The sequence below is a fragment of the Oncorhynchus gorbuscha genome, linkage group LG02, assembly GCF_021184085.1.
Source record: "Oncorhynchus gorbuscha isolate QuinsamMale2020 ecotype Even-year linkage group LG02, OgorEven_v1.0, whole genome shotgun sequence".
In the NCBI taxonomy this organism is placed as follows: Eukaryota; Metazoa; Chordata; class Actinopteri; order Salmoniformes; family Salmonidae; genus Oncorhynchus; species Oncorhynchus gorbuscha.
The window spans coordinates 17,226,503-17,245,395 of NC_060174.1; the positions used below are offsets into that span (position 1 = coordinate 17,226,503).

The 18,893-nt window shown below is 43.8% G+C and overlaps 1 pseudogene; it reads right to left on the reverse strand.

The window, feature by feature from the left end:
- Positions 1 to 18,893, reverse strand: part of LOC123989567 — a 103,540-nt pseudogene that overhangs the window by 48,924 nt on the left and 35,723 nt on the right.

Genomic DNA, 18,893 nt, shown 5'->3' on the forward strand with positions numbered 1-18,893 from the left:
TGAGGCCTGCATTGAACACCCTCACAACATTGGCATGCTAAAACCCAAATCATTAGATTCAGTCTCACATTTCAATACTAGCCCGCTGCTTCTTGACTTGATATACTGTTAGATTATTTTCAAGGAAGAATTTATCACCTGAAAAGAGCTCTCTGGGCTAGTGGTGTTTTCTGACAGCCCAATCATTTCAGTTGCAGAGCAGTGTTGATCAGCTCTGAGGCATTGCATATGGTGGTCAGCAGTGGGGAGTGTGCCTTTCCAGCTGTGTGAGTGAAAATGTGTGTTTTTGTGTGTTTAATAAATAAACTCTGTAAATTAAACTGCTGATCAACACCCAGCATGACCCTCTCAGCCTTCTCCTTAGAAAGTCAGATGACTGCCTTACAATGACGCAAACCTACAAACTCGACAGGGGTAAATAACACCAAGCTCCAACCCTAAAAAAAACAAGAGATTTCACTGCCAAAAAAGATCTGGCAAGGCCATGGTTCCGTTTAGTTATCCCCGAAGACAGTTCAATAAAAGTGCTGTTGAACGTCGTTACTTATTCCATCCGGCAAAACTGATAGACAGCCAACCAGTCACAGTGGCTGAGTAAACAGAAACATCCTATTAAAACAAAATGAGTTCGCAACCTGCCCAGTGATGCAACCAAATCCCAGTTCTCTAAAAGCACTTAATGAACAGAAAGGGACTCCACCGTCACACTGAGTGAGTGCTGTGGCCCATAGAAAGACCAGACGCCTCAATGTGATGGTAACTCCACAGAGAAAAAAACAACTCTACTTTGACAGCTCAGCTCCCTTATAGTCATTAACTGTATATTTGAACAAATTATCTTCACTCTTCTAACAATTAGCTTAGTAGATCTGCTTCCAACAGACTTCCAACATGGCACGGTTGTCAGGTGATTTGTGACGCCACTGCAAGCCCTCTATATCTGCTTCACAAAGTAACATTAAGAGCAAACATAAATACACACATCAGCGTACCACTACACAACAGCCCAAGCTGAACCCAAACAAGCTGAACCCAAACAAGCTGAACACAAAGCATAGAGCAAGAAGGGAATTGAGTTTGGTGTCTGCTATTGGCGCCCAGTAAGAGAGACGGAGAGCCCGAGCAGGCAAAGCCAGCACCTGGAGCATAGTACAGGTCAAAGGGCATGCATGTCAAACCGTACACTCCGTAACCTCAAGGAAGGGCAACAGTGGAAAGGTTTTCTAACACGGGCCGGGGGACAGGGTGATGTATAATCTTGGTCAACCCAGAAGTAAAATCTTGCGTCATTTGGTCAGATGTGTGCTTAACTTCTGGGTCTATACGTGTTAGAAATTGAGAGCAGTTTACAAAGTCTCCACCCTCGCAAAAGGAAACTAAGCCAAATCCCCCTCCCCTTCCGATCCGTGTGGGCAAATGCACAAAGTACTCGAAGCGAAGACGTTTAAGCACAGCTTTCGCCCAATCCTGAAAAGTCTATATAACGAGTGACGAAAACCCAAAGACTGGAACTACTGCAGCTCGTTATCTCATGCATCCCATTCAGTCTCGGGAGATTAGGTGATGTATGATTCAGGGTGTTGGGGGAGAAATCAATGTCTCAATGGCTGAACTGAAGAGATGGGTTTGGACCACTGAGGTGACACAAGGGTTTGTTGAGATGAGGGGACATTCAAGCTCACCTTTGTGGTTGATGCTGCGGATGCTCTGCTTGCTTTGGATGTCCCACAGTTGTATCGTCTCGTCGTGGGACCCCAGAGGAGGAGAGTGCCGTCCATAGACACAGACAGACAGGTCACTAGCTTCCTGTGGAGGGTTGAGTGGAAAGGGAGATCACCACTTAATAAAATAGGTTTCTCAAACATCATGTTTGGGGATCAACATTTGTCTAAGCTTGTCCATTATTAACCATGTAAATAATGGATGTAATCTAGAGTCACACAAAATCTCAATTTCAGCAAGTGCGTTATATCAGATATTTTCTTTCTCCAGTTCTGATCGGATACTTTCTCATGATTTATTAAATGCTATTGTTAGTTTCCTTACAAATGAAATGCGTCTCTAGGCTTTAGTCCAGTTACATCACAAGGGAGGACAAAAGCAATTGCTGGAATAAAAATAACTAGCACCTTCCTCCCTAAACTGTTTTTTTTTTTACAGCAGAGTTTCAGCATTGTTATCTTGCTTCTGTTCACACATTACAGACAACCTAATTACCATGTATGCACATTCCAGGTACGGTACCAAAACAGGGACATACTTTTGTATATATAGTGTATGTGGACAACCCTTCAAATGAGTGGATTCGGCTATATCAGCCACACCCGTTGCTGATGTGTATAAAACCGAGCAAACAGCCATGCAATCTCCACAGACAAACATTGGCAGTAGAATGGTATTACTGAAAAGCTCAGTACCTTTCAATGTGGCACCGTCATAGGATGCCAGCCACCTTTCCAACAAGTCAGTTTGTCAAATTTTTGCCCTGCCAGAGCTGTCCCGGTCAACTGTAAGTGCTGTTATTGTGAAATGGCAACATCTAGGAGAAACACCGGCTCAGCCGCGAAGTGGTAGGCCACACAAGCTCCCAAAATGGGACCGACAAGTGCTGAAGCCAGTAGCGCATAAAAATATGTCCCTGGTTGCATCACTCACTACTGAGTTCCAAACTACCGCTGGACGTAACGTCAGCACAAAAACTGTTGGGAACTGTCGGAGCTTGAAGAAATTTCCATGTCCGAGCAGCCGCACACAGCCTAAGACCACCATGCGCAATGCCAAGTGTTGGCTTGCATGGTGTAAAGATCGCAGTCATTGGACTCTGGAGTGATGAATCATGCTTCACCATCTGGCAGTTCAACGGCTGAAGCTGGGTTTGGTAGATGGCAGGAGAAAGCCATCTACCAATGTGAAGTTTGGTGGAGGAGGAATAATGGTCTGGGGCTGTTTTTCATGGTTTGGGCTAGGCCCCTTAGTCCCAGTGAAGGGAAAACTTAATGCTACAGCAAACAATGGCATTCCAGACGATTCTGTACTTCCAACTTTGTGGATGGCCATTTCCTGTTTTGGCATGACAATGCACCCATGCACAAAATGAGGTCCATACACAAATGGTTTGTTGAGATTGGTGTGGAAGAATTTGACTGTCCTGCACAGAGCCCTGACCTCAACCCCATCGAACACCTTTGGGATAAATTGGAACTCTGACTTCGAGCCAGGCATAATCACCCAACATCAGTGCCCAACCTCACTAATGCTCTTGTGGCTGAATGGAAGCAAGTCCCCGCAGCAATGTTCCAACCTCTAGTGGAAAGCCTTCCCAGAAGAGTGGAGGCTGTTATAGCAGCAAAGGTGAGACCAACTCCATATTAATGCCCATGACTTTGGAATGAGATGTTCAACGAGCAGATGTCCACATACTTTTGGTCATGTAGTGTATTAAGCACCAAACAAGTCAAGTGGCAAAATTAAATTTAGCAGATGCTCTGACTTACAGTAACAATTAGGGTTAAAGCCCCATGAAACAGTCACTTGAATAAGGCTGTGACGATATTGCAATAACTTTTTTCATGGCAAAAATTAAAACATGAAGCACTGACAAAGCCACTTGGATTTTCTGCATATATATATATATATATATATATATATATATATATATATATATATATATATATATATATATATATATTTAATACAGATCCTATTTCGACGCACAAAACCATTCAAACAAATTCTAACTAATCAAACAATGGGTGAAAAAACCCATAGTTTTCCAAAAATATTTGCATAACGTCACAAACCTTGCTGTGCTCGTTCGATGGCAGTGACATTGACATGTTCTTCAAAGAGAGGATGCCGTAATGAGATAAATAAGGTAGCCTAAGCTACTGAAATCAGGTCTTCTTTTTACAACATTTTTGTCCAGACAGGCTAATTTAGGAAACTTTCTGAATGTACATATAGGCCTGTAGACAGAATCGGTGACCCCACATGCACATCCCTGTATAAGCACCCGTCAATTCAAAGCCACCAGTGTATGTCAGACACAAGAGCAAATATGAACCCTTTCCTTAAAACGTATAAAAGACCTAGGCTACCTTTCCTGAAAGTAGGCTATAAGATAATGAATTAATTGACAAGTTAAGTATGAAGGGGCGAGAGACAGCTATGAAGATGAAATTGCCAATCATTAAAATATAAAACACACATGTCCACAGCCTATTTATCAACGACTGATTATCGAGGGGAGAGTGTTGGACAGATATTTCAAAATACTGTGAGGAACTATTAGAATTTGAATATGATGTTAAAGAAAACTGACATCGTTGACTTACTGTGTGAGGTGAATAAAACAACTAAATGAGAAGCCCAGCGGGAACTTTGACATTTGCGAGAAGCAGGCCAGGTAGGTCTACTTCTGTGTGCTCTGTCAACATTAACAGGACAGAGAAATCAGACACATGCTCATTGCTCACACAGAGCACGTAAATGATGGTATAGAATAAACCAAAAGCTGTTTCTCACAAGTGTAAGAGGTTGTGAACAATGTTTCCATTCTGAGAATGGTAAATTACTGTAATGAATACATGCATTAACAGAAATGTATGCAACCAAATGACAGGGATTAAGAGTAAATTGTCTGTTTTACAAACGGTAGGCTACCACATGGTCATTCATAAAAGTGCATTGTGGCCGACACTGTAGGCTATAGCCTAGGCTACTAATTCTGCAGGGATAGAAGGGCAGCATTTTTGTTTTGCCTCGCCTAGGGCAGCATTTTTGTTTTGCCTCGCCTAGTGCAGCATATGGGCCAGGACTGGGCCTCATCAACGTTGATTAGTCTAAAGATGAAGAAAAGAGTCTGTGTCAAATTAGCAAGCAATGAAAATGGACATTGTATAAAATAAATTCCAGATGTTAAACAATTCCTTTACTGAAGTGCCATAGCCTAAAGTGCTCCACACCCCCGCGCATCTAGTGGATTCGCTGCTCCAGCATCAATGGACAGTTGGAAAGAGGAGATGTAGAATGTTTAATAGAGAGATTAAGTTAGCAAAACAATTGCTTATAATCATGAGTAAACACTCCCACTAAAAGGTAAAGTTCATCTACATGAAAACAAAAGTAAATAAATATTTGTTTCCTTACATGGTTGTAGTATAGGCCTATTTAAAACAGGTTTGACGGTTACAGTATATTCAGAAAGTATTTAGACCCTTTAATATTTTGTTACATGTTTTACAAGCAACCATCAATCAGAAGACACACCTCCTCCTGTTTCCTACCCAATCACAGTTCCTTTCCCTTGGTTTAAAACCCCTGTCAGTTGTTTGCTTTAGAGCTTAATCTCTCTGTAAATGCCATGTCTGTAGGTCTCTGTGTTTCACTCTCTCTTTGTGTATTAACCTCCATATCACTTTGTCATCACCTGTGAGTATTGTTTTTGGTTATGGTGTTTGTTTGCTGGTGGGAAAAGGGGAAACCAAGACAAGTCGCCCATGGGTGTTATGCTGGTGAATGAGGACCCAAAAGCGACTTAACGAAAACAGAGTCTATATTCCAGTATATGACAAAAGTAATAATCCTGGATATATCAAGGAGAAAACAAAACAGGAAAAACTGAAATCCACTCGTAGTAGCGAGGACTGACAGGAGACTCGACCATAGACTGCAGGTAGCTTCGGGAAGGCACCGACCGTAGCAGACTAAGACACCTGCTCACACGCAGCATCTGAAGAAGATAAAACACGACAGGGCGAGACAAGGACACAGAACAGCGAACATCATACAAGGATCCGACAAGGACAGAAGCGGAAAACAGAGGGAGAAATAGTGGCTCTAATCAGAGGGCAAAATAGGGGACAGGTGTGAAAAGAGTAAATGAGGTAGTTAGGAAAATGAGGAACAGCTGGGAGCAGGAACGGAACGATAGAGAGAGAGAGCGAGAGAGGGAGAGAGGGATAGAAAGAGGGAAAGAACCTAATAAGACCAGCAGGGGGAAACGAACAGAAGGGAAAGCACAAAGACAAGACATGACAATATATGACAAAACATGACAGTACCCCCCCACTCACCGAGCGCCTCCTGGCGCACTCGAGGAGGAACACTGGCGGCAACGGAGGAAATCATAGATCAACAAACGGTCCAGCACGTCCCGAGAAAGAACCCAACTCCTCTCCTCAGGACCGTAACGGAAGACGATGAAGAGGGAATCTAGGGCAACTACTCTAAAAAAAATGAGAAACGGGTAGAGAACTGTAAGCGTTAGAGCAATCAGGACCAAACAGGCCAGGAGAGTAATAACTAGGGACAGACTGAGACACAGCAAGGCTAAGACCAGGAACAGGAGAGAGGCGGTGGCTGTGGACAGACTGAGACACAGCAAGTGCAGGAGCAGGACCAGGAGAGATGCGGTGGCAGGGGACAGACTGAGACACAGCAAGGGCAGGAGAGATGCGGTGGCTGGGGACAGACTGAGACCCAGCAAGACCAGGAGCAGAAGCAGAAAAAAAGTTACCAGACTTATTCTGCGCGCAGTCCGAACAAGCAGCCACGAAACGGCGCGTGTCACGCTCCTGAGTAGGCCACCAAAACCGCTGGCGAATAGAAGCAAGCGTACCCCGAACGCCGGGGTGGCCAGCTAACTTGGCAGAGTGAGCCCACTGAAGAACAGCCAGACGAGTAGAGACAGGAACGAAAAGAAGGTTACTAGGACAAGCGCGGCGACGGAGTGTGAGTGAGTGCTTGCTTGACCTGTCTCTCAATTCCCCAGACATTCAACCCGACAACACGCCCCTCAGGGAGAATCCCCTCGGGATCGGTAGACGCTACAGAAGAACTGAAGAGACGGGATAAAGCATGAGGCTTGGTGTTCTTAGTACCCGGGCAATAAGAAATAACGAACTCGAAACGAGCGAAAAACAACGCCCAACGAGCATGACGCGCATTGAGTCGTTTGGCAGAACGGATGTACTCAAGGTTCTTTTGGTCAGTCCAAACGACAAAAGGAACGGTCGCCCCCTCCAACCACTGTCGCCATTCGCCTAGGGCTAAACGGATGGCGAGCAGTTCGCGGTTAGCCACATCATAGTTACGTTCCGACGGCGACAGGCGATGAGAAAAATACGCGCAAGGGTGGACCCCATCGTCAGTATCGGAGCACTGGGACAGAATGGCTCCCACGCCCACCCCCGACGCGTCTACCTCGACAATGAACTGTTTAGTGACGTCAGGTGCAACATGGATAGGAGCGGATGCAAAACGCTTCTTGAGGAAATCAGAACAACAATCATACGACCGGTGAGGAGGAAGGGAGTTGGTTCTGGACCGACTGAAGACCGTGCGCAGATCATGATATTCCTCCGGCACTCCTGTCAAATCACCAGGTTCCTCCTGTGAAGAGGGAGCAGAAGAAACAGGAGGAATAGCAGACATTAAACACTTCACATGACAAGAAACGTTCCAGGAAAGGATAGAATTACTAGACCAATCAAAAGAAGGATTATGACACACTAGCCAGGGATGACCCAAAACAACAGATGTAAAAGGTGAACAAAAAATCAAAAAAGAAATGGTCTCACTATGGTTACCAGATACTGTGAGGGTTAAAGGTAGTGTTTCACATAATATACTGGGGAGAGGACTACCATCCAAGGCGAACATGACCGTGGGCTCCCCTAACTGTCTGAGAGGAATGTCATGTTCCCGAGCCCAGGCTTCGTCCATAAAACAGCCCTCCGCCCCAGAGTCTATTAATGCACTACAGGAAGCTGCCGATCCGGTCCAGCGTAGATGGACCGGCAAGGTAGTACAGGTACTTGACGGAGAGGACAGTCTAGTAGCGCTTATCAGTCGCCCTCTGCTTACTGATGAGCTCTGGCCTTTAACTGGACATGAAATGACAAAATGACCAGCGGAACCGCAATAGAGACAGAGGCGGTTGGTGATTCTCCATTCCCTCTCCTTAGTCGAGATGCGAATACCCCCCAGCTGCATGGGCTCAACACCTGAGTCAGTGGGGAAAGATGGTAGTGTCGGAGAGAGGGGGGACACAGTTAACGCGAGCTCTCTTCTATGAGCTCGGTGACGAAGATCTACCCGTCGTTCAATGCGAATAGCGAGTTCAATCAAAGAATCCACGCTGGATGGAACCTCCCGAGAGAGAATCTCATCCTTAACCTTAGCGTGGAGTCCCTCCAGAAAACGAGCGAGCAACGCCTGCTCGTTCCAGTTACTGGAGGCAGCAAGAGTGCGAAACTCTATAGAGTAATCCGTTATGGATCGATTACCTTGACATAGGGAAGACAGGGACCAGGAAGCTTCTTTCCCAATAACAGAACGATCAAAAACCCTTATCATCTCCTCTTTAAAGTTCAGATAATCGTTAGTACACTCAGCGCTTGCCTCCCAGATAGCTGTGCCCCACTGCCGAGCCCGACCAGTAAGGAGTGATATGACGTAGGCAATCCGAGCTCTCTCTCTAGAGTATGTGTTGGGCTGGAGAGAGAACACAATATCACACTGGGTGAGAAAGGAGCGGCACTCAGTGGGCTGCCCAGAGTAACATGGTGGGTTATTAACCCTAGGTTCCGGAGACTCGGAAGACCAGGAAGTAGCTGGTGGCACGAGACGAAGACTCTGATACTGTCCTGAGAGGTCGGAGACCTGAGCGGCCAGGGTCTCAACGGCATGCCGAGCAGCAGACAATTCCTGCTCGTGTCTGCCGAGCATCGCTCCCTGGAACTCGAGAGTAGAGTAGAGAGAATCCATAGTCGCTGGGTCCATTCTTGGTCGGATCCTTCTGTTATGCTGGTGAATGAGGACCCAAAAGCGACTTAACGAAAACAGAGTCTATATTACAGTATATGACAAAAGTAATAATCCTGGATATATCAAGGAGAAAACAAAACAGGAAAAACTGAAATCCACTCGTAGTAGCGAGGACTGACAGGAGACTCGACCATAGACTGCAGGTAGCTTCGGGAAGGCACCGACCGTAGCAGACTAAGACACCTGCTCACACGCAGCATCTGAAGAAGATAAAACACGACAGGGCGAGACAAGGACACAGAACAGCGAACATCATACAAGGATCCGACAAGGACAGAAGCGGAAAACAGAGGGAGAAATAGTGGCTCTAATCAGAGGGCAAAATAGGGGACAGGTGTGAAAAGAGTAAATGAGGTAGTTAGGAAAATGAGGAACAGCTGGGAGCAGGAACGGAATGATAGAGAGAGAGAGCGAGAGAGGGAGAGAGGGATAGAAAGAGGGAAAGAACCTAATAAGACCAGCAGGGGGAAACGAACAGAAGGGAAAGCACAAAGATAAGACATGACAATATATGACAAAACATGACAATGGGCATACACTACCCGTAGGTAAACTTTGTTAAATACACTAGTTAGAACTGGGCGGGCCACCCACTGTATCTTTTTGGTTAGTTAGTTAGCTGTTGTTGAAATAGGCTAGTCTAGCTTAGGGGTGTTTTTGAATACTTATTGTTTCTTTCCTTGGGTCCAGCTCAGCCCCTTTTCCTGCTCCCCCCATTACCGTGTGTTTTCCAATAAACCCTGAGTTTGACAGTAGATTTCAGTTGTCGTGGTTATTTAGTTCACACTTTTACTTTGTCACTATTATAAATTGCATGAGTTATGTTACAGGTCTCATTACCATCCCCCCTAGACTGTCGGGCCAAAAGGGATTCGTAACAATTATCTTTTTGTCCTTCCTGTGACATCGGGTGCTGTAGGTGTCTTGCAGGGCAGGTAGTTTGCCCCCGGTGATGCGTTGTGCAGCATCGCACCACCCTCTGGAGAGCCGTGCGGTTGTGGGAGGTGCAGTTGTCGAACCAGGCGGTGATACAGCCTGACAGGATGCTCTCTATTGTGCATCTGTAAAATTTCTTCAGCCTCCTGAGGTTGAAGAGGCGCTGTTGCGCCTTCTTTTACCACACTGTCTGTGTGGGTGGACCATTTCAGTTTGTCTGTGATGTGTATGCCGAGGAACTTAAACTTTCCACCTTCTCCACTGCTGTCCCGTCGACGCGGAGAGGGGGGTGCTCCCTCTGCTGTTTCCTGATGTCCATGATCATCTCCTTTTGATTTGTCGAAGTTCAGTGAGAGGTTGTTTTCCTGATACCACACTCCGAGTGCCCTCACCTCCTCCCTATTGGCTGTCTAGTCGTTGTTGGTGATCAAGCCTACTACTTTTGTGTCGTCTGCAAACTTGATCACGTTGGAGGCGTGCATGGCCATGCAGTCATGGTTAGCCAACCTTTGACAGCTTTAACTTCTTCTCTACTGATCCTCTAAAGATCTGTCAGGTTGGATGGGGAGCATCGCTGCACAGCTATTTTCAGATCTCTCCAGATGTTCGATCGGGTTCAAGTCCAGACTCTGGCTGGGCCATTTAAGGACATTCAGAGACTTGTCCTGAAACCACTTCTGCGTTGTATTGGCTGTGTGCTTAGGGTCGTTGTCCTGCTGGAAGGTGAACCTTCGCCACAGTCTGAGGTCCTGAGCGCTCTGGAGTAGGGTTTCATCAAGAATCTCTCTGTAGTTTGCTCAGTTCATCTTTCCCCTCGATCCTAACAAGTCTCCCAGTCCTTGCCGGTGGAAAAAAATCCCCACAGCATGATGCTGCCACCACCTTTCTTCACTGTAGGTTTCCTCCAGACATGACACTTGGCTTTCAGGCAAAAGAGTTCAATCAGACCAGAGAATCTTGTTTCTCATGGTCTGAGAGTCCTTTAGGTGCCTTTTGGAAAACTCCAAGTGTGCTGTCATGTGCCTTTTTACTGAGGCGTGGCTTCTGTCTGGCCTGATTGGTGGAGTGCTGCAGAGACAGTTGTCCTTCTGTCCTCCCATCCCCACAGAGGAACTCCGGAGCTCTGTCAGAGTAACCATCAGGTTCTTGGTCCCTTCCCTAAGCAGGGAACCTCTCCCCCGTTTGCTCAGATTGGCCGGGCGGCTAGATCGAGGAAGAGTCTTGGTGGTTCAAAACCTCTTCCATTTAAGTATATTGGAGGCCACTGTGTTCTTGGGGACCTTCAATGCTGCAGACATTTTTTATTATTATTATTATTATCTGTACCTCGACACAATCCTGTCTCGGCGCTCTACGGACAATACCTTCAACCTTATGGCTTGGTTTTTGCTCTGACATGCACTGTCAACTGTGGGACCTTATATAGACAGGTGAGTGCCTTTCCAAATTATGTCCAATCAATTGAATTTACCACAGGTGGAATCCAATCAAGTTGTAGAAAAATCCCAAGGATAATCAATGGAAACAGGAAGCACCTGAGCTCAATTTCGAGTCTCATGGCAAAGGGTTGGAATACTTATATAAATAAGGTATCAGATTATTTTGAATACATTTGAAAAATTCTAAAAACGTATTTTCACTTCATCGTTATGGGGTAGATTGACGAGGAAAAATAATTATTTAATCTATTTTAGAATAAGACTAACGTAACAAAATATGGAAAAAGTCCAGGGGTCTGAATACTTTCCGAATGCACTGTATATGCCAAGAATGATGGTTTGTAACTTAAGCTTCATGCTTTGTATGTGAATCCATTCATTGTACAATGTTAATGAGATATACAATTCTCAGACCAATTCTTGCTAGTCAACGTCAACTCATTGCCTAATCCTTGTTTGTAAATTTTAATTATCTTTATGGAGTCATCTAAAATGCTTGTCTTATTACGAATCGCATGTGATGTGTGTGTGTGTGTATATATACACATATCAAATATGACTACACTACAATGCCAGGATAGTGCCTTCAATTCCCAGGACCACCCATATGTAAAATGTATGCCGCATGACTAAGTTCGCTTTGGAAAAAAGTGTCTGCTAAATGGCATATTACATAGAAGAGCCCTTGAAGGCAACCCACCTGTGTCCTTTGAAAACCTGGTTACCCTCGTTGTCCGAGTGGAATGTCTTATCCCGACTTAGGCTCTGCAGACCAGAAGAAAGAAGTCAACAGAAGTTCATCAGAGTAAGCAAACCTCAGACTTCTGATAGTTGTTTTTCATTCCCATAGCTAATTAGCTTGTGTCTCAGGTACACTCACTAACATGTTCCCCCCTCTCCTCTATTAAGTTGGCAGGGAATTTGTGGCCCTGTCCATCCTCTTAATGGTTTGATCGATTGACTTAATTGCTTTAATTAGGGATGCGGTTGTGTCAGACATGCAGTAAGAAAGGGAGGACTGGACACCGCTGGACTTGACTATGACCAACTCTAATCATTACATCACTTCTATACTGCCTATTTTGAGGGCACTCAATTAAACATGACAAGTGGACTTGAAAGGGATTTGGTTAAAAGTTAATAATTTTGTCTGTTTGTGTAGAAGCCTGGCCTGGGCTTGATACTCTGGCCAGAAGACTGAAATTCAAATCATTAAGGGAAGGTTTGAGTGGGAAGGAAGCATCGTGTATCATTTCACACCACTCCATTAACTAAAATGTTGGAAGTGGAATGAAAAATACAGTAATTAGTCTAATCCACCACCGATGAAGGATGAAATAAATACAAATTGTGACATTAGCCTGTTAAACTGTTCAAATCAAGTGCTTAAATCCGTGAGGGATGTCCGGAACCATTTAGCAAGAAAATTATGTATTTCCTATGGCAAAAAAAGTCTTGGCAGGATTACATTTCAAAACCTTCACACTGCAGGAAAAGGAAACAGCTAGTTGCTGCTGGCTCGCAGTGGGGAAGAGAATTCTCAGCCTGTCTGTCTGTCACTAGGCCTATTTATCCAAATGTGACAATTCTGGGCTCACTGTCTCATCTCCTGCTGAACAATTTTGACAACAAGGGGGGGAACTAAACCTCACAACGAACGCAGCTCTCACTCAGAATGAATAAGAACTTCTGCCCAGCTAGGGTATGAAATCCCCTTTATTAAACAATGATCCAAAGGCACATTCACAGTTAAGCTCTCTAGGAAATGAATAACCCTCTCCAAATCGGGTAAACAGCACAATTAGGGGAGCAGGAAAAGACGTGCTGGTGAAGAGTTAATGCCTTTTGGATGCTGACTGTAGAGGTGGCAGTTTCAAAATTATATTCAGAAAATGTTTTAAGCTGTATCAGGAGATGTGGTTGTTGTTAAGGAAATGATGGTTAATTTCTGGGGTTGGTGCACTGTCCAAATACAGTATACAGGTAGTTTTAATACAAAGTGATCCCACTCTTTGTTAAAAAATAAACCACAATATGTTCAGATTTGCAACAACCCTATTGGATTCAGACAAATTATGTAAAAATTAATACCTAAAAAAATGAAAAATATCAAACATTTGTGATGGAATCCAGTTGGCCCAAAGTAATAACACTAACTTTCGAGACAAGCAGTCATGAAGAGTGTCAAGCAATGTTAACCAGAAAGAGGGAAGAGATGTCTTTATCAAAGATGTACAAACTCATAAATTTAGAGGATTAAACTGGAAAAATGCAAACACCACAATATCCATTATCAATCAAAACACGGAAAGAATGAGGTACAGATGATGTGCAATTCCTTTAGAATGAATGACAAAGAATGTGTCATAATGAAGTAGACCATTCTAATTTAAGAGCCAGGGGGAAGCCAGAGGGAAGAGGAAATGGTGGAGCAGTAAAAAGCTGTGATTTCACTCACCAGCATCTATAGACTTCACTTGAACCATAGAAAACAACAATGCAGAGATAATGTAATTGATTTAATGCAGAGCAGGGCTATAAAAGCTTTCTTCTCTCTCCAATTATCTTAATTATCCAATTGATCTTTAAGATGCAGCATTCCTAAATAATTAAGCTTCTAAAGACTGGTTGGACGTCCAAGGAGTGCGAGTCAATGGGTTAGCGGCTTGGCTTTCAAAATCTTTAAAGGCCCAATGCAGACGTTTTTATATCAATATCAAATCATTTTCCGGTAACAATTAAGTACCCTACTGTGATAGTTTCCATTAAAATGGGCAAAAATTGCGTTTTAGTTTCTCAAGGAAGAATTTTGCTAAGACTGTCTGGGAGTGGTCTGCATAGAGAGGGGTGAACTTAAAACTAGCTGTTATTGGCAGAGTCTATTGACATCACCATGCAGTAAATTGGTTACCAGGCAAGCCGAAACTCTTGCCCATGCAAACAGGCTGATTAGAAGGTCCTGTGTACATTGTATTTTCAACCAGAAACTCAGGAAATAACACTGATACATTTTTTTCAAACTTTCAGTGTTATTTTTCATTATCTGTTGTACAATATGATACAAAACACAGTGAAAATGTAATTTTGGCTGCACTGGGCCTTTAAAGGCAAGCAATAAATATCTGAGGAACGTTCGCACACTAATAAGATATGATTAGAGATACAGGACCAAAGTGAAGGGGTCGGTAGGCAATAAGATAAGTCGAGCAACTCGTGTATCCAAACAGGGTCTTGACCAGGGAATTTTCTATCTCAATAATTACAGCTTGCAACAGGTATTTTAAGCATACATAAAACATACTTCAATATGAATAAATTTAATTATATGCCGTCTCAGAAATCTTGTCATATCAATGACTATTTATTGACTTTAAGCCATTCTTCCTGAGGTCAAGTCATTCCACTACAACATTAAAAGCAATTATTGCTATACTTTGTTTTTTTTACACAACATAAGCGATGGAGTCCCCTGACCAATAGCAGAATATTAGATGAAGTAATCTGCACCGTAGATAAAAACTTTGAACAAAAACCAAAGGAGCAGTCTAGATCTATATGACCGTTTCTGTGAATATTGTCATACTCCCTGTCAACCTGACTAACTAACATGAACTTGTTGGTTGTATTAATAACCTGTGAGAGGACTGGAACAATAACCATGAGTCAGTGAAAGGGTGTGTGTGTGTATCTGTATCAGAAGAGGGCTTTTCTCCACTCAAACCTGATGCCTCTGGGATATTGTTTGTTTGGCCATACATCCAAGTGCCACCCACAACATTTCCAGCGTCGCGGATTTGGGGGGAGGTGTACACAATTACAAAGTAAATGAGATGACGAGTAAAGAGGTTGAAAAACTGAAATGTGCGAGTTTTAATTATCGATACATGAAGAATAAATGGGGCAGTGAGACTTGGTCATTGAAGCACAGATTTGGAGGCACTCGGTCTGAGCTTCCTGCAGGACTGTGAGAGGAAGAGAAAGGAGACAGGAAGTGTCTATAATGGGGGGTGATGCCTACGGGCAACCTGCCTGCACAGGGAGTGACTCACACCCGGTTTCATATGACTGCAAGAGCCAGAATGAGGGAAAATCAGGTTTTAAATAGAAATAGGGTATTCTAATGAGGGGAGGGGATCCTTTCTTCTGCAAAAATGTTCCCATTAATTTCTGTCATGTTTAATTGAGTCTTTTCTGCAAGTTTCTTTACCTGACATGAAACTCATGACAAGTAGAAAGGAGAAGAGAGGACAAAGCTTGAACCTCAAACTAAACAACATCCATTGACGTCTTCTTTGATCCAGTTGGTTGTGTCGGTTACATACTCAATTTGGATTAATTCGGTGCAGCTTGACAAACACAAATTGTTATGCACGGAAATGTGACTTTCTGGGGCACAAAAGAAGCCCATCCTGCAAATAAACCATAAATCACGCCTAATACAAAAGTCCATCTTGTGTTAAATGATCTGTCAAAGCTGAGGAACAAAGATCCTGGTTAGCATGTTGCAGTAAGTCTAGATGCACTAAACTGGGGGACTGTGACTCTGAACCATGCCAGGTCTCCTTTCCCCTTGAAGAGAAGCTGTCAGAAAGGATCCCACTTGACCAGTGACAGTGCCGTTCAAGATTAGGGGGGACCATTTTTTTTGTTAACGAGCATCGCATTATTTCTTCTATATTCCATTAACCCGTCGCAATGTAACACACAGGTTTAGGCTACTGCATGATACTAGAATTTGCCCCATATCCATCACGAGGTAGCTACAACCTAGCCTGCAAATGAATGTTTATTACATAGGTGCACAGGTCGAGAGACAAATTGGCGTAATCAAGGTAACAGACAGTAACACATTCAATACCGCCGTGAACACCTTTGCCTGCATCTAGCTGATCTGGGATGTAATCGCACAAAACAAATAGAGTTTCTATTGGACAAATTCAGGTAGGTCCTTCCCGGTTTCATTTCGTCTGCTTTTGTTTAAGAAATGTTTTGCAACAGAATTGTCAGAAAGAATCACCCGCACACACAGTTTACTTTCATAGCAGCCACATGCAGCATCATCACTTTGCTCGTTGTATAATTCCTTCTCGCATTTACGTGCTCACCTTTTCCCTTCGCTTGTGGATTTCAGTGCACAACACAACAGCGGTCTGTGACAAGGTACAAAAACCTCCAAGCCAAACCTTCATACCATAACCACTAACCGCTACACAGCCTACATCGTTGCCACCATATTAACGTTATAGTCAACAAACTAGAACTTACGCATTAATAAACCGTCAATTTTTGAAGAAAATAATTTGTTCAAAACTGTTCAAATATTGTCTTTCGCTCTGAGTCAACTACACAGCACACTTTATGCACTGCAGCTTAAACGTTCAATACTAGATTAATTATCTGATCCTTTGATTGGGTAGACAAGATGTTAGTTCATACTGCAGGAGCTCTGATGACTTCTGGAGGATGTCCTCCAACCTGCCATAATTACCTTGTGAGTCTAAGGAAGGGGATGATAAGTATGAGCCTCCTAGGTTTTGTATTGGAGTCAATGAACCCAGAGGAGGATGGAAAATAGCGGTCCTCAGGCGACACCATGGTGCTACCCTAGAGAGTGCTGTTGAGGCTACTGTAGACCATTGCAAAACAGTGTGTTTTGATCAGTTATTTGATGACGTGACTATATTTAGTATAGTTGTATCTAAAAAGGGATAACTTTTCATGTTTCACTATTTACATTTTTCTTAAATTCCCTGAAGAGGATGGTCCTCCCCTTCCCCTCTGAAGAGCCTCCACTACACTTGACTACTCTTATGGAGTAGGAGCCACACAGGGAGAAAGTCCCTCAAGAGTCCCTCAAGAGGCATGGGATCAGACAACAGTCCCAGTGAAAGACCCCAGATTATTTACAACACAAACACACTGGTCATGCCAGTGATCCCCCCTTTCCCGTTTTCTACAACCTCTCCACCTTTCAGGCCAACAGTGGAGATTCACCCATACAAGGATGGTGCATTGCTTAGAAAGTTAATGGAAAATCAACAGTTGAGTGCTTTTAGAGAATCCCCCACTACATGTGCAGAATTACAAATAGTGGTAGATTAACGGTTTATTTATATTTTCCCTTTCAACTGAAGAAGTCTTTCTCAGTGGATTTCTGTAAATTGGAAAACACAGGGTGAGCCCAAGCAAAGATACTAAAGGGATGCTGCAGAGTAGTGTTCTGGAACTGCCCTACCGATCTCCCACCAGCTTTATGCAAGCATAACCTGCCTTGTGCACCAGAGAGATGTGGACCGGTCCAAACATCACTCCCATTCCCCTCTTCACTAACAAACTTTAGCAGCTCTGTTCCATGCCAGCACTGAGGAGACACATCAAGGCGCTGCCAGCTGATCAGAGGGACACCTCTTACGAAGTTTACTGTATTTTCGTGTGTCACTGGAAATGTACAAATGTACTAACTCACAGGGAATTGAGTCAAATGTATTTTCTTATTTTATAAATTATTTTCATGTGCTGGAAATAAATGTGCTTATTTGACTATTCATCTGCAGTCTTCAAAGATACTAGCTGTGACCTGTCCTGTGCTGTATACCATATTTTTGTCTCAGGGGGATAAATTGGTGGTTGAAGATATCCCTCTAGTGGTGTGGGTGCTGTGCTTTGGCAAAGTGGGTGGGGTTATATCCTTCCTGTTTGGCCCTGTCCGGGAGTGTCCTCGGATGGGGCCACAGTGTCTCCTGACCCCTCCTGTCTCAGTCTCCAGTATTTATGCTGCAGTAGTTTATGTGTCGGGGGGCTAGGGTCAGTTTGTTATATCTGGAGTACTTCTCCTGTCCTATTCGGTGTCCTGTGTGAATCTAAGTGTGCTCTCTCTAATTCTCTCTTTCTCTCTTTCTTTCTCTCTCTTGGAGGACCTGAGCCCTAGGACCATGCCTCAGGACTACCTGACATGATGACTCCTTGCTGTCCCCAGTCCACCTGGCTGTGCTGCTGCTCCAGTTTCAACTGTTCTGCCTTATTATTATTGGACCATGCTCATGCTAGTCATTTATGAACATTTGAACATCTTGGCCATGTTCTGTTATAATCTCCACCCGGCACAGCCAGAAGAGGACTGGCCACCCCACATAGCCTGGTTCCTCTCTATGTTTCTTCCTAGGTTTTGGCCTTTCTAGGGAGTTTTTCCTAGCCACCGTGCTTCTACACCTGCATTGCTTGTTGTTTGGGGTTTTAGGCTGGGTTTCTGTACAGCACTTTGAGATATCAGCTGATGTACGAAGGGCTATATAAATAAATTTGATTTGATCTGATGATAGGCCGGAACTGATGCAAGGACCGGTTTGGGTTTTTACTTCACCTTCTGTAATGGTATTTGAATGTTTGGTTTGTTACATGTGATACGCAGTTTGTAACGTCCATTTTTATAGTTTACTTCCCTTCTTGAGTTTCTCTTTCTGCATGCCGATTTAGCCCCGCCCCACCACTCAAGGAGCACATTTGTTGTTCCTTCGACCACGAGACACTTGTGTTCAGTCTGCAACAATGTTGATGACAACGGCGGTTTTCACTTTGCTTCTTAATATAAATCCACTAGCGTTCTATAACTACACTATTGGTTTGTGTTTCTTACATCTGCAAACAGCTAGTTTGTCCTTTATTAGCAAGTTGGGCCTAAATCTTGTTAGC